This window comes from Lasioglossum baleicum, chromosome 7 (genome assembly GCF_051020765.1).
Source record: "Lasioglossum baleicum chromosome 7, iyLasBale1, whole genome shotgun sequence".
Taxonomy (NCBI): Eukaryota; Metazoa; Arthropoda; class Insecta; order Hymenoptera; family Halictidae; genus Lasioglossum; species Lasioglossum baleicum.
Genome location: NC_134935.1, coordinates 6,213,725 through 6,229,771, shown reverse-complemented (window position 1 = coordinate 6,229,771; position 16,047 = coordinate 6,213,725). Strand labels below are relative to the sequence as shown.

The 16,047-nt window shown below is 41.0% G+C and overlaps 1 protein-coding gene across 7 annotated transcripts in view; it reads right to left on the bottom strand.

Moving 5' to 3' along the window:
• Spri (Src homology 2 domain-containing protein sprint) overlaps window positions 1–16,047 on the bottom strand; it is a 267,117-nt gene that overhangs the window by 117,941 nt on the left and 133,129 nt on the right. The gene's annotated exons all lie outside the window — the stretch shown is intronic.

Here is a 16,047-nt window from a genome sequence, read left to right as displayed (position 1 = left end):
TTGATTACACATCGACATGTTTGATAATCTAAACAATATTTTCAATAATGGTATAGTAATTTTTAGTGGTTTGTATTCCACACGATCCTCTCCAGAATCAATAAAATCCAGGTGCAAACAAGAAGGTTCTAAGAAGATAACTGTAGTTTAGACTGGATCTCTATATAAAATAAAAAATGTTCGCATTGATTGCAGGACACAGGAGCCAAATAAATATTGATTTCTTCTTTTAATTAACCTATTAAGCTGAAACGAATACATCGATGTCCTTAAATATTTTTAACATCTCCACTGCTTTAAATTGTACTTGGTGCCGATTTCTGTCATAAATGTATAAGATCCGCAGTCCAGTTTAGTTAAAGCCCGTGAAATGGTTCGTGCCATCGAAGCCATCACCGCGCAGTTGATCTTTCGGAGCAGCAGCTCGTCGCGGTTTGTATCGAGGTTGTAAAACCATGTCAGAGGTTCGTCGTATCGTAAATTTTTCTAGCGGTCTCGTAAAAAAAGCCCCGCGAATGAAGAGCAAAGTCGTAACGCGATTTATCGTGCTCCTCCACCCGCGCCGCCGTCGACTCATTCAATTATTCAGGAGGGGTGAATTGAAACTCGACGAGTGCCTATTAGCCCTTTGAAAGCCAGATTTCCAAGTCCAAAAGGAAACAATGGCACAATCGGGGAGAGAGCCCACCCACGTCCCTTCGAACGGAATTAAAAAGGATTTGACGAAAACGAATTCCCCGTTATTCCGTAATCGCTGAAACGTAACGATCTTTGATTTTATAGTGCTCCCCGGGCCTTTGAGTATTCCCACATTCACTGCGCCAATATCAAAACTGATACATACTTCAATTGTACTGTTAGATACGCAATATCTCTATATATAAAAATGCAGTGCTGACTCATTCACTCACTCACTGATCAACGCCCAGGCTAAACCCTTGGACCTAGAAAGCTGAAATTTTGCACAGAGGTTTCCTTTATGATCTATAGAAGGGATAAGAAAGGATATCTCGAAATTCAACCTCCAAGGGGGTGAAAAGGGGTTGCAACGTTTGTATGCGGAATATTTTGTTCGAGGTCGGATTTACTTCATACTTGGTCTTAATGCTCTTTGATACAAATAAAGAAACACCTGTTTCGGCATTTTGAAAAATTCGACTTCTAAGGGGGTGAAAAGGGGTTGCAACGTTTGTATGAGGAATATTTTATTTGTGGTCGGATTTGCTTGAAACTTGGACTTAATGCTCTTTGATATAATTAATCAAATACCTATTTCGGCATTTTAAAAAATTCAACCCCTAATGGGTTGCAAAGGGGATGCAACGTTTATATAACGTCTATATAAATAAAATCTATCTATATATATATATATAAAAAGACAATCCTGACTCACTCACCCACCGACTAACGCCCAGGCTAAACCCTTGGACCTAGAAAGCTGCAATTTTGCACAGAGGTTTCCTTTATGATCTATACAAGGGATAAGAAAGGATATTTCGAAATTCAACCTCCAAGGGGGTGAAAAGGGGTTGCAACGTTTGTATGAAGAATATTTTGTTCGTGGTCGGATTTGCTTGAAACTTGGTCTTAATGCTCTTTGATATAATTAATCAAACACCTGTTTCGTCATTTTAAAAAATTGATCCCGTACGGGGGTGAATAGGGGTTTGAATGGGGGGTTAAAAGGTTTTATGGAGAAACAATATCAATTTCCGAGGGCATTAAACGGTTTTCTGTGCGAGCGAAGCCGCGGGCAAAAGCTAGTTTACAATAAACCTGTAACATTTTCATTCTAAAATCGAACATCTCATACGCAACAGCCAAATACTATCGATATAAATAAATGGATTAAAATGAAATGAAGGAACAAATCTGTGTCGAGAGTGAATGAATCATCGCTGACATCACGTTTCGAGGGACGCGCGACAAACGGTCGTAGTTTCGCGTCGCACGAAAAAAATAGAAAGAAATCGTCGCAGAAAGTCGACGCCCGGCGCCAGGGACTGTTTGTTTTACCCTGGTTTGAATTGCACCAGCCAATGCACCGCGGATGGCGGATTAATCCTTTCCGCAGGGCAATTAACAGGGTCGACGACACGGGACAACTTTTTTCTCTTCTGCTGAACGCGTCGCGTCGCGTTGTCGGCTTGATGCTGCCAGTTGGGAGCCGCGGCGACAAAACGAATAAAGAAGCCGGCATTAAAACGGATCCCTGTTGATTTTGCGGCTAATATTTGACTTTCCGCGAGGATCCTGGTCTCGCGCTTTGGCACACCTTCAATTTCCTGCAGTTTTACTTCATGGATCATTGCACGCCAGGAGATCAGAGTTAATTAGATATTATTTAATGTAATGTTAAAGTAAAACAGTAATCATGATTACCAGACAGCGGATCTTTATGCAAAATAAAAATTGTCTGCATCGATTGCAAGAAATAGAAACTAAATTGAATGTTATTTCTTCCCTTAATGATTTTAACAGAGGATAAATCATATATTGAACTCTTCAATTTTTTAAATTTTCTAACAATTTTGAATTTCATCTACTCCATTTTGCTATAAATGCATAAAGAAGCGCAGTCTAATGATTACCTCGTGTAATTTGTAATCATTAGACTGCTATCTTTATGCAAAATAAAAAATGTTTGCATTGATTGCCAGACACAGGAGCCGTATAAAAATTTCATTCTTCTTTTAATTATTTTATTAAGCTGAAACTAATACACCGATGGCCTTAAATCTTTTTAATACCTAAATACTGTTTTAAATTGTACGTGCCCATTTTGGTCATAAATACATAAAATCCGCAGTCTAGTAATCATTAATCAGTAGTTTTTGAATCATTCAATGATTAATTATATTTTGTACAGATCTAGGTTAAACTGTAGCTTGGGTGACCAGAAATTTTTGCCTTTCTCCTAAGTAATCCAGTAGAAGAAGATGTCTAAACAGAAACAGTGAATGTTCCGAAAAGAATGCGACGGAGGAAGAAACAACGAATCAACTTTCACAGGCAGATACGCGAGCAGAAATATCGTCGAACGGAAGATCAAAGGTTCAACATCGAACATTATTACTTGCTATCACAACAAACAATGTATTCCGCTGATTCACAAGGCGTTTATCTTCGGTTTGATTGGCCACGCTGAAATGATTATCGTCGAGCATGAACCGAATGATACTTTGCGTTATTCTACAACATAATGTTCGGAGGTTACAAGAAATATTTCATAATAATTAGGAATTATGTGATTACGTACGCGTAATGATCCATTCGCAACAGCTATGAAATCCGCTCATCAAGCCGAACTTCATATTAATCGGGATATTAATATTAATCTGTGCATTGGGGACGCAATCAACGTTGCGAACACATTCTCACGCGAATTCGTCTCGTGTACTGAACCCGGAATATTGTTCACCAGGCAAAAAATTTCCACAATGGTGGAAAACAGCTTTGCAATATTATTTGGGAAAATACAGCATTGTTGGATTGTTTTCCACATATCCAACTTTCCCAAAGGACTGTTGTTTACATGATTACACATTTTCTACATTGCTTTAAATTGTACAGGGGAAAGTTTTGTTATTACTTAGATATCAACCTCGATACAGTAAAAATGTAAAAAGAAACTTCTCTTGCCCTCAGCATTACGTACACGAAAGTGAAGGAGGAGCTCATTACTGCGGCAAAACGGTGGGAAAGAGCTTTGCAATATTATTTGGGAAAATACAGCATTGGTGGATTGTTTTCCACATATCCAACTTTCCCAAAGGACTGTTGTTTACATGATTGCACATTTTCTACATCATTAATGCGGCAAAATGGTGGGAAAGAGCTTTGCAATATTACTTGAAAAAATACAGCACTGGCGCATTGATTTCCACATATCCAACGATCCCAAAAATTATTTCACAGTTCGGATAAAATTGTAGAGGCAACTTTCGACTACCTTTTCGGGCGAAACACTCCGCCGTGTGATGCTAGTCCGCTAATTCCGAGGAAGTCTGGTTTCCCGAAATTACGCGCTCGATTGCCCCGCAAAAGCGTCTCCGGATCGTTCTCCGAAAACTCGGCCAACCCGCTTGTACCCGGCGGCCTGCGAGAAATAAAAGTCCGTCTGGGCCGTCCATTCATTCCGGCCAATTATCGCGAGCACCCGAGTTCGGCTAATTACGCAGTCGTTAACACGCGTTCGTATTAATTACCGGTGCTTTCTACGGGAAAGCGAGCGTCTCGAGTTTTCGTTCCGGCTGCTTGGACACGCGCCTCATCGCCGATAATTGCGGGGCGCGTTCGAGCGGATTCCGCAAGCGACCGAGACAATGCCGTTCGGTTCGGCTGTACAGGGTCGTCGAGGTGAATCCAGAAAACTCGTTCAATAAAGGAAAACCGTTCAAATTCCAGGAAAATATCAATACAGTAGAACTTCGTTTATCCGGATTGTCAAACACAATCCACGTCAATTAGTTAATTGAATTACTCTTCACGAATTATAAATACATTGTATTCAATTATTTTGTAATTCGAAACTCGCTTCGTTCGATTAAATTACAACGTAATTTGTAATTCTGGTCTCTTATTCAATTCAATTGCAATAATACAAAAGATATGCCAATTATGATTAAGTTAACTTTTGTGCTCCGATGTTTATAAACGTAAAACTACTTGATCAAGGAGTTTCCTCGACCGACACGAGTTGAAACAAATTCTACTCGATGGCGCGGGATTAAACGAACTGCCACGAGGAGAAACTTCTTCCTCGGGAACAATAAACGGCGGACTAAGAAAAAGGGAACGTCAGATAAGAAGTTGAACCGCGTATCCGAATGGAATATTAAGTTAAATGGGAAACTCAGTGGACTGCGAGACGGAGTCACTGCCATTCCGCGTCTGCCCGTGTTCTTAAAAGCCTCGCGCACTTCTCTTTTCAAACTTATAATGTACATTCGGAACCTCCGCGAATGAAACTGTACGAGACCTCGACTCTTTTAAGACCGTCTCGAATCTACAAATTTCCATTTTTATTATTGCATTTTATTATTATAACAGCCAACGAGTGTTGCATTTGTACGAATCGCAGAAGGTAGTTTCGGGCAGGATGCCCGAGGTTTCTTATTAAATTTATACAAAACTCAATGTACAGGGTGTCCCATTTTATATTCTCAGGACAAATACAGTAGAACCTCGATAACTCGAAAATTTTCTTCCAGCTTGGAACAATACTTTCTTAATTGTTGACGTTAACATTGGCTGGTAAAATGAAAGGATATTGCTAATGAACTTGAAGTTCCCATTAGCATTATTAATAGATCATTGTTCATTATTTAGTAATAATTGTTTTAGACAGAAGTTGTTCGGTTTCTTCTGGGACACGTTGAGCTATTCTTTAGTTGACCTTGAGGTTACCTTGAGAACGGCCCGAGAGGTCAACCTTGAATTTTCAAATTAGACTTCATATTTTTATCGTACATGATTGTTGCTGTATTCTGAACTGAATTGCTGAAGTCTCAGAATTGACTGACGAGGCTGATCGAACAAACGTAATGAATTCTGCTAAAGATGTGAACTTTTACCCACGACCCCGTGAAAATTTGATCAGACTACGCGTGTCAAGCCTTTGCGACATTTTGCAAGTCAAATCTGAGCGTTTCGCAAGCGCCAAGGGAAAAGAAGTAACATAATAGCGACATTCGTTCGCCGACCACGATAACCCCGCTATTAAAAAATGCATGGCATCAGGATTTCGTAACGGTCCAGTAGTCATATTTTCGTGTCAATCGGAAGCTTAATCGGACGTCGCATCGAATATGTCATCGTCGAATGCCCGCCCACGCAATCGACAAAGCTGCGTGTCGCGTAATTAGAATCGCGGGGGGACGCGAAATTTATTTAAGCCAACACGTTTCGACCGATTGAGCAACCGATATAATCCGACAATCGTCAAAGCGAAAGCTGCCCGGAGAATGTTCGAATGTTCTGTACCTTACTATCTCGATTACGCATCGATAACGCACGAGAAAATTCAACAACAGCTTTTTCAATAAAATTGTGCATTTCCTTTGCACATCTTCATTACATTTGCTCTGTTTCAAGTTTTCAGTAACTTCGACTGAACTGCGAATTTGTACATTCACGCCATTTGTGAGTTTCTAAGTTTGTTTATAAGAAAAGATTTAAAGTGTATATTTATTTTTTTATGGTAATGATATTTACCAAGTTTTTGGAGATAGTTATTAGTAGACTGCGGATCTTTATGCAAAATAGACATATTTTGCAACGATTGTGGGCAGTAGGAGTTAAATAGAAATTCACTTCATCGCTTAATAGATTTGTTACGTTGAAAACATCATAGCAATTTTCTTAGATTTCTCTAATCTTCCACTGTTTTATATTTCACCCAACTAATTTCCTCATAAATGCATAAAAATCCGCAGTCTAGTTATTAGTAATGTTCCTTTTCTGGATCGTTATTGTTAATATTATCATTGCATTGAAACTCAACACTACATCAAATTTGCTTTTAATTCTGTTTCAAAATAATCGATCGTTTCCAAGGTAATTCAAGATCATTAAGTGCCGTTCTAAAAGTTCTAAATATATTTTTAACAACGAGCTTCAGAAAAAAAAATTAGACTGCACATTATTCTCAATTTTATTAATTTTTGCAGAGCCATCGCCAACACGTTTTTGCGGTGCAGACTGTGCAAGCCAGCTCTGGTTGCAGACTTGTTACTCCAGAGTGCTGACGCGGGAAAATAAACGGCAGCGAAAAATAAACAATTTGTTTAACCGTTTGGAAAATGGTCGGGTGGAACCGTGGGTACTTTCAATTGCCTGCACCGAGAGGAATAAAAGCGAGATCGAAGTAAACGTTCCGCGAAACGACCCAATAATACCGATAGCCGCGTCCCCGTCAAGTCTGACATCCTCGAAACGGAGAACGGCGAACGTGCTGGGCTCGATTCGATTCGATTCGATTCAATTCCGACCAGTGTCGTCTGCAGCCGTGCACCTGTTGCGAGAGAGACGGCCGCCGAAATAATGGCTGGCCTCGACAACTGACACGTCGGGACGCGAATGATCGCGTATCGAGAAAGCCAGTCCGTCGTCCAACCGGAAACAGATAAACAATATTCCTTGCGGCGAACGTGCCTCGCGTTCTTCGCTCTCGATTGTTAATTATTATCGCGAGCCACTGTTGCCTCGCACGTCGACCCTACAATGGAACGAGAACCAGCCGTCTACCTTTCGAAACCATTCTGCTTCGATACGTCACCATTTTAGTTAATCGACGCTTGTTTCAACGTGTTTCCACACGGTGCGTTGAATAATTATTAGACTGCGGATTTCTGTGCAAATACTGTCCAAGCAGTGGATGGAATTATCAACGTTTATAAACGAACCGTATGTTGAACAAAATATATTACATGCAACGCAAACGATGTTCAATCAACGACTGACAAATTTTCCACTTCTCCACTTCGTATGTTTTGCCTCTCGCTCATTATTAAACAACCGATCTTCATGCAAAATAAAAATGTTGTACCTGAATTGCAACAAACTGGACCAGAATAGAAATTCATTTTCTCTCTCTTAACATTAAATCTATCACGAGAGGTCAAATGACCCATTTTAGATTTTCATAAGACAATTATTGAAATTGTAAAGGTGTTCTCATGGGAATTTATTGAATATATTTTGTTGACTCCGGTATATATTATAGTAAAAATCGCACAACATATAAATAAATTTAATCATATTATTTTTATAATACTATACACATCAGTCACTTTTGATGGTCGGTAGGTTTAGTGTTAATATGTTTAATAGGTTAGAAATAATATGATAGTGCTTTAAATTCTTCTAATGTTATTACTGTCTTAAGTTACACTTATTCATTTTTGTCATAAATGCATAAAATCCGCTATCTACTCGTTATATGTGTTTCGTTCTCATTCTCGCCACACAAATACAGGGTGGATAAAAAAGGGAAGAAATTCCAATTTTCGACTTTCTTTTATAAAACGAGAATTTTTCCACGGGAACGTATGAAAGTGGCATTATTTGTGCGTAGCAAATCGACAATGGACCCGGACCAACCACGGCACGTAGCTAGATCGAATCAGATTGTCGATCGTCGACCCTCTGTGAGTTGTGTTGCCGTCAACGCTGGCGCAAACGCTGACAAATTCGTCAATTTGTTTCCGCCTTTGAAATCACGAAATTTCGAGCGACCCGAAAGGGACCATTTTTTCTCTCACCCTGACTGGATCGAGGGACAGAGGAATTTCGGGGATGGTATCAGGTGTTTCGGGACGAAGACGATTTCGGTGCAAATTACTGAATTACAAATTAGGGTCGTGTGCCGATGGTCCTCCCGGAGGTAACGAGGCGATCGCAGTCTATCCGATGGTGATGGTCGAATAAATATTCTCCGGATTCGATTATCGAACAAATGGAAATATTCCAGACGGTTCGGAATACATTTGGAATACATTAAAGGCATTAATTACTTAACCCATAATCACGGGTGCAATCTGCACACTTCCATGAACTCGAAGTCGTACAAATTATATGCTTAAATGTATAAATATGATTATCTCATGTCAGTAACTATTAGACTGCGGATTTGATGCCATTTATAACAAAAATTGGTGCGTACAATTTAAAGCAGTGGACATATTTACAAAATTTAAGAACATCAACGTATTAGTTTCGGTTTAATAAAATAATTAAAACAAGAAAGAAATTCTGTAACCACTGTGTCTCGGAATCGACCCAGACATTTTTTATTTTGCATAAAGATCTGCAGTCTAGTAATTATAATATACAAGGAAAACATACGAGGAGCTCAAATAAAAGTTAATTTATTTTTTGAGAATGTATTGTACTCCATTTAGCAATACTGTTGGCATCGATTCGTTATTGTTTCGCTGCAATCACTATCTGTGCGTTTACTATCAATCACACACGTGCAGGCCGCTTCGTCAATTCCACCCTCTAATTTACAAAATAAATTGCAGTTGTAATTTGACGCTGGCGATCGTGCCGGGAATACAAACACGCGGCGCAATGATCGGGCCTCTGCCATTTTGTCGTTATTTGTTCGGTCAGACGTGAGCCAAATATTTCAGAACGTTTTCACTCGTTTTGTAATCTCGCGAACAATCATTTCAAACGTTGCCTAAATTAACAAAATTTCGTGCCGGAAATAGCTCGACGCTTTTCTAACCGGTGACTTCCGGTTAGGGATGCAAAGATTAGCAGCGTTACGTTCGAGCAAGGAGGGCCTCGTGGTAGGCGAGAAATGAAATTCACCGAAAGTAAATCGAGTTTACCCGCGGCCCGCTACCAAAGGGTCTAACGAACCAAAAAATCACGTTGCTGCGCGTCCGCCAAGAAGAAGAAGAAGAAGAAGAAGGGCCACCGACAGACTAAGGAGCCCCTCTCCGTAGTTCTTCGGACATTTAAATGGAAATCCTGATTTGAATGGCTAACAGAACGAAAACGCTGATTTCGATAGCGAGCACCCTCGAAATCCGCTCGCGACACCTAACGTTTCCTAATTCAACCCTTTTCGACATTCTTTAACCCTCTCCTATGAAACTTAAGATTCCGCGCCAGTCTTTGACCGTTGGGAGCACGGTAATTAATAATAATGGTAATTTTATTCAAAGGTACCGTTATTATTCTGTCTGGTTCGAAGAGGTTATATGCAAATATAAACAGTGCTCGATCAAATAAAGTAACAAACTTTTTACCTCTCATTGTTAGTCTTACTTCAAGTAAAACAGGTAAAAAAGAAATTAATGTCTGAAATAATACAAATCAAAAAAATGTTCCCTAACATTAAACTTATCACTGTGAACTCGAAGTGTCGAATAACGAGCGGCACATCCCTCAAGTTGAGTTCAAGTTTTCAGTGGTAAGAAGCAAAACGACGAGTTTTCGAAGAGGGCGCGGCGTGTGAAGGGACCTTAAAGGAAAATGGTTCGTTTCCTGTTGGCCAAGTCGGCGTGCATAATTCAAGGGTGGACCGGTATCGATTGAGTCGCCTCTTTCCGCTTGTACCATTCCGTTCCCGTTTTCCCGGGGACGGGTAGCAGAAAGAAAATCGACGGAAAAGCAGAGAGGAAAGAGAGAGAGAGAAAGAGAGAGAGTGGAAACGGTTGAAAGATTCACGAGAGTCCTGCACGAGCAACTGAGTTTGTCAAGTATTCTCGAGGACCGTCGAAAATTAGCAAAACGTCGAGGCAAAAACGTGGAAACGTTTCTCGTGTTTCCTTTCGCATCAGCAGTCTGAAACGTTCAATCTTTACGTGTGAGTGGCAGTCCGAATTTTCACGAAGAAAAACGTAAAACGTTTTGGTATTAGCTGGCAGTAATAGACTGTGGGTCTTCGTGTAAAATAAAAATTGTCTGAATGTGTTGCAACATACAGGGGCCACCATGTATGTTTTCTATAATAATTCTGCCGCGAGGTGTAGTCCCCGTTCCTCTACAGCAGAGTAGGACAATAACCAAATAATATTTAAAAAATGACTAATAGTCTTCTTGAATGTTAGTCATAGCAAAATAGTCATTAGTAAAAACTTTTTGTTGAGTTAGAGGCAAATAGTTAGTCACAGCTCTAAGTAATCGTTAGCTATTGCTTATTAGTGAAGTAGTAGTTGATGATCAGTCATCAATCTTTAGTCATGAGTCACTATTGTGCGATTAACATACATTAATATTATTAATTAGTTGTCACTAACTAATCAAAAAGTTTTGACTAATGACTATTTTGCTGTGACTAACATTCAAGAAGACTCATAGTCATTTTTAAATATTAGTTGATTACTAGCTTTTGCCCGCGGCTTCGCTCGCACAGAAAACCGTTTAATGCCCTCGGAAATTGATATTGTTTCTCCATATAAAACCTTTTAACCCCCCATTCACCCCTATAAAGTTTTAATTGTATGTCATGCCGCCATCTTAGATTTCAAAACCCCTTTTCACCCCCTTAGGGGATTAATTTTTTTAAATGTCGAAACAGATGTTTGATTAATTATATCAAAGAGCATTAAGTCCAAGTTTCAAGCAAATCCGACCACAAATAAAATATTCCTCATACAAACGTTGCAAACCACTTTTCACCCCCTTAGGGGATTAATTTTTTTAAATGTCGAAACAGATGTTTGATTAATTATATCAAAGAGCATTAAGTCCAAGTTTCAAGCAAATCCGACCGCAAATAAAACATTCCTCATACAAACGTTGCAACCACTTTTCACCCCCTTAGGGGTTGAATTTTTTAAAATGCCGAAACACGTGTTTGATTAATTATATCAAAGACCAAGTATGAAGTAAATCCGACCACGAACAAAATATTCCTCATACAAACGTTGCAACCCCTTTTCACCCCCTTGGGGGTTGAATTTCGAAATATCCTTTCTTATCCCTTGTATAGATCACATAAAGGAAACCTCTGTGCAAAATTTCAGCTTTCTAGGTGAAGGGTTTAGCCAGGGCGTTGATCAGTGAGTGAGTGAATGAGTCAGCTCTGCATTTTTATACATATATAGAGATTGCCCTACTCTGCTCTACAACAGGGATGGGCATTTTTGTCTCAATTGAGGGACCGTCCCCACTATAGTGCCCAGTATCCCCCACCAGCATCCGCTGTTACCATGGAGGCTGGACGCGCTTCGTCCGTCGAGAGAGACATTGGAGGGAGAAGCAGGCATGTGAGGGGCCCCTACCGTCCCCACCCCTGCTCCACTGGTTTACTACTGGCCCTTCTCCCGAGTAACCAGACAAGTACCCAGGTATTTAATCACTATCGTCCCCGAAAGCTGCGGGAGGGTCGTGAGCCGTAGCGAAACGATAACGCCGATATTTCATCTTTTCACTTACGCCGCATGTTTCCCCTCGGAGGGCCATTTTTCCGTTTCTTCCGTGCCGTTACGGGAGAAGAAAGACGAGTTCCATGGAATTTTCTTGCACGCGAGCGATTTCACGCCGCGACGCATGTCTCCGCGCTATAAAGGTCTTCCATTTGATTGGAGGGCGGGTAGAAATCCCCCTGGTCGAAAGAGAAAAAGAAAATTGCTCGGAAGGGTGTACGACGAGGTAGTATCTCGAAAGGTGGCTAGGTGAAAGAACCACCAGATGAGATCGACCCTTTGGATTAGATCGACCAGGGCATTCCGCTAATCGCGTTCGAACTTCCAGAGGAAACTGGCCGTGGGATCGACAGAGTGTAATCATCCCAATTAGGTTTCCCATAGCTCCCAGCCTTTCGCAAAGTCCACACGAGCATGGGAGACTATGATTGGACACCCCGACGATTTTTACGGAACTGACTCTGTTACATTTTCAGTTCATGTGATCTGTTCTTAACGCTAAACCTACCACGATCGAATCACCGGTTCTATATTTCACGATTATTGAAATTAGAAAAACGCTTTCGTAGAAAATGACTGAATCGACTTCTTTATTATTGTTCGCTCGTTGGTCATTCCGCCTATTTCTCATTTGATTCTATGCTAGATTTTGTGCGAATTGTGCTAGAACTGTGTGACATGCAATTTTTCATTAATATGCCCTTTTTTGCGTCTGGCAGGGCCCGCTCTAGGGGGGGGGGGGACAACCCGGGCATTTGCCCGGGGCGCCAAAATTTAGGGGCGCTATTTTGGCTTTGGCTGTAAGTGTGACAAAAATAATGATGTTTTAAATATTCTAAAAGACTACCCTTGCCAGACAATTTTGCTATAAAAAAAAGGTAATTTTGTTCAGCGCGGTGCTTAGTGCTTAAAAAGGGGCGGCAATTTGTTTTTTTTGCCCGGGGCGTCGTAACCGCTAGAGCGGGCCCTGCGTCTGGACGGCGTTTTCTGTGGTTTGATGCAGATCGCATTATAAATTGTTTCTCTCCGTCATCTCGTGATAGTGTATCGTTAAATGAAAAATAAGTATTTACATCGTTGACAAAACAAGGTCCACGCTAGTGTCGATTGACTATTTCGGACAAATTCGTCGGTGCGCGACAGACAGCGAGTCGCGTCGAATACTTTGCGCCGGTTAATTGGCTCTATTCAAGCAACAAATATCAATAAACACCGGTGTCCGCCAGCTATTAGGAAGCTGGAAGTGGACGGACGCGACGCGACGTGACGAGTAAATAGAAGTAATCAGGAAATCGGCGGCGACCGTCAGCGGTAACACGCGAGGTACAAGTAAATTTGCATGTTCATCGATCATCCGCGGGGCCAGAGTCAATGTAGTATTAACATTCGAGCGATTCCCGGCGAACTCTCGCCGCCCTCGGCCGGGTGTAACGAAGCGAGAAGATTAATGGACCGTCTCTTCGCCAGATAAATGACAAAAGAGCGTCGTCGCGTCGAATATTAGCGAGATCCTCAGAGGCGACAGCTCGAGTTATCAAACTCCTATCGGCGATTCCAACAAGATTCACTTTCCGGAATCGGCTGCATTAACGGTTGCCGCGGATCCTGGACCCGATGCCATAAATTCCTACTCCCCTAGCCGGTGTCCGGGATACCTGACCCTGGTTTTGCGACCGACACGAGGGGAACTCGGGATTTCGGGCCAGATTCCAAACCCGGTGCCCATCGAATTCGAATAAATTCGACGACCACCGAGACCCAGCCGACTTCGTGTCTCTGCTCTACATTAAAATTCTATCTAAACCACAATGAGCCCTAGGATTGTTTTCGCCTAACTTTTTAATGACTTCTTCCAAGTCTCCGTTTCTATTTTATACAGTTCGAAAAATCTCCGTACACACTTTTACCGTTCCAGGAGGAATGTCGACATATTGATTTAATAATTACACATTCATCCTTATTTTCCTGTCGTGAATTTCCTATCTTGATCTGGCAACACTGCTCCTAATCTCGGTTTCCGCCTTGTTCCGGACCGTACAACTTGAACGGCTTGAATTGGATCGACCTGCCTCTTTCAAGCGATTCAAGCCAACCTGCATGCTCGAACGTGCTTGTTGGCTTGATGTTCCAACACGAAGTGCAGGTTGCCGTTTGCCGGCCCTAGGAAACAGGCTGCTGCCGATCCGCTTCCTGCGCTGCTGCTGGGTATATCTATTTGCGCGGGTAACCACGCCTACGAGTATTCATCTTGCGGAATCTTCGACTCCGGGGATCGTCCCCGTGGAATTTATGGGAGAGCCATAAGGGTCTGCGACTGACAGTTTTAGATGCTTAGTAAAGAAGACCTTAGGCATCGTCGGGGCGTCCCATCGCACCACCACGCGCCGCACAGTGTGAAACACAGAATTTCCTGACGCACAGTCGGAAAATTAATAACTTCTAAATTAATCCGTTCTCGATCTAGGACCTCCAGTACTTTTTTAAAGAGGATAAGGTGACAATTTTGTTAAAAAAGATTAACTGAAATTTCTGACCACATACAAGAAAAGAAGAAATTCATTTTTAAGACATATCGTAGACTTGTATGGATTTTTGTAGTGTCCTGTAATTTTTTTAAGAATACAGAATACTGGAAAACAGCGTGTTCCATTTTGTTTTCCTTCGTGATGCACGTCTGATAAGAGGGTTCCGAATATTTGGCCGGCGGCGAATTAATGCGAATGTGTAATTTCAACAGAAGCATCGAAAAGTACGAAGAACTCATTGAAGAATATGCGGTTTCGAAAGCTTGTAAGGAATCCGCAATTATCATCGGCGAACATAAGGCAGATGCGGGACGCCACGCGACTCGTCTGGTCCTGCTGTCCCCAGAAATCTGACAACTGGTTAATTTCCGGCGTACGTCAGCGCCAGGTGCTGCTGTTTCACGCACGAATCGCACAAAGATGTCACATGTTGCGAATACGCTGCTGCGAACACTGAATATAGCCATTGGAATATCGCATAATGCCACGAACACAACAGTGCACGGATCAAATTGAATACGATAGATGGTGCGTTAACACCGAACCTACGAAATTATCAAGTTACTTACATGGAAATAGATTCGATAAAATTATTTATCCAAACATATATTATTGTAAACATTCCACAAAATCTAACTGAGTCTTGTCATTTATGTAAGCTAAAACATTTTCATCGTTTTTAGTGCTCAGTGTTAAGTATACAGAGTGTCCCAAAGATATTGTACTTTCTTGAAAGGGGATGATATAGGTAAGGTCATTTCAAGTTACGTTTTACTTTGCGAAAATGTTTAGGAAGGATATTAACCATTCGCACTGGAAGCTATTTTATTTCGAAAATTAAATTCCGTACGATTTTTGAAATTTTATGGAAAACTTTCAAAAAATGCTAGGATATAGAACATCACACAGTTTAATACGATTTTAATTTATTTCGGATCTAAAAAGTCCACTACCATGGAAAGTAAGATTCTATTTTATTGCACTTTCTTAAAATTCGTCTACGAAAATTGAAAATTGCATAAACATCCGCAGTCTAGATATGATATTGGTATAATACCTCGTACAATACTTAAACGTTTAGTAATTGATCAGATACCGCCATATTTAACAATGTAAACCATATTTCGAATAATGGTACAGCAATTTCTAGTGGCGCCTCAGAATCACCATTCGAGTGCTAAGGGTTAAACTTAGGAATAATATTTAAATAAATTACGATCGAAGCATGATACCGCAGTAGTCAGTACAGAAATTCCCTTCTTCAATTAATGATCTTAAGAAATGGAGGATTACATATCGATCTCCGAGTTATTCCAACATTTCTACTGTTTTAAACTTCTCCTAATTATTTTTCTCTTAAACGAATAAAATCCGCAGCCTAATCAAGCTAATCTATGAAGCTCTAATCTATGAAGCTTTCAGAAACCAACATGAAAGTCGATGTTTTTATTTTTCTTCGTTGTCACCGCACTATACGTCGTCGCTGGGGATTCGTCTGGTCCAGACTCAGGGACGAATGAATACTCTCTCCTCCCGCGGGAAGAAACGGAGCTGAGCCGTGCCGAGACGGTCGATCGAAGCGTGCGTCGGCCGAGTCAGACGCGGAACGAACGCCGATCGAATTATCGGGGAAA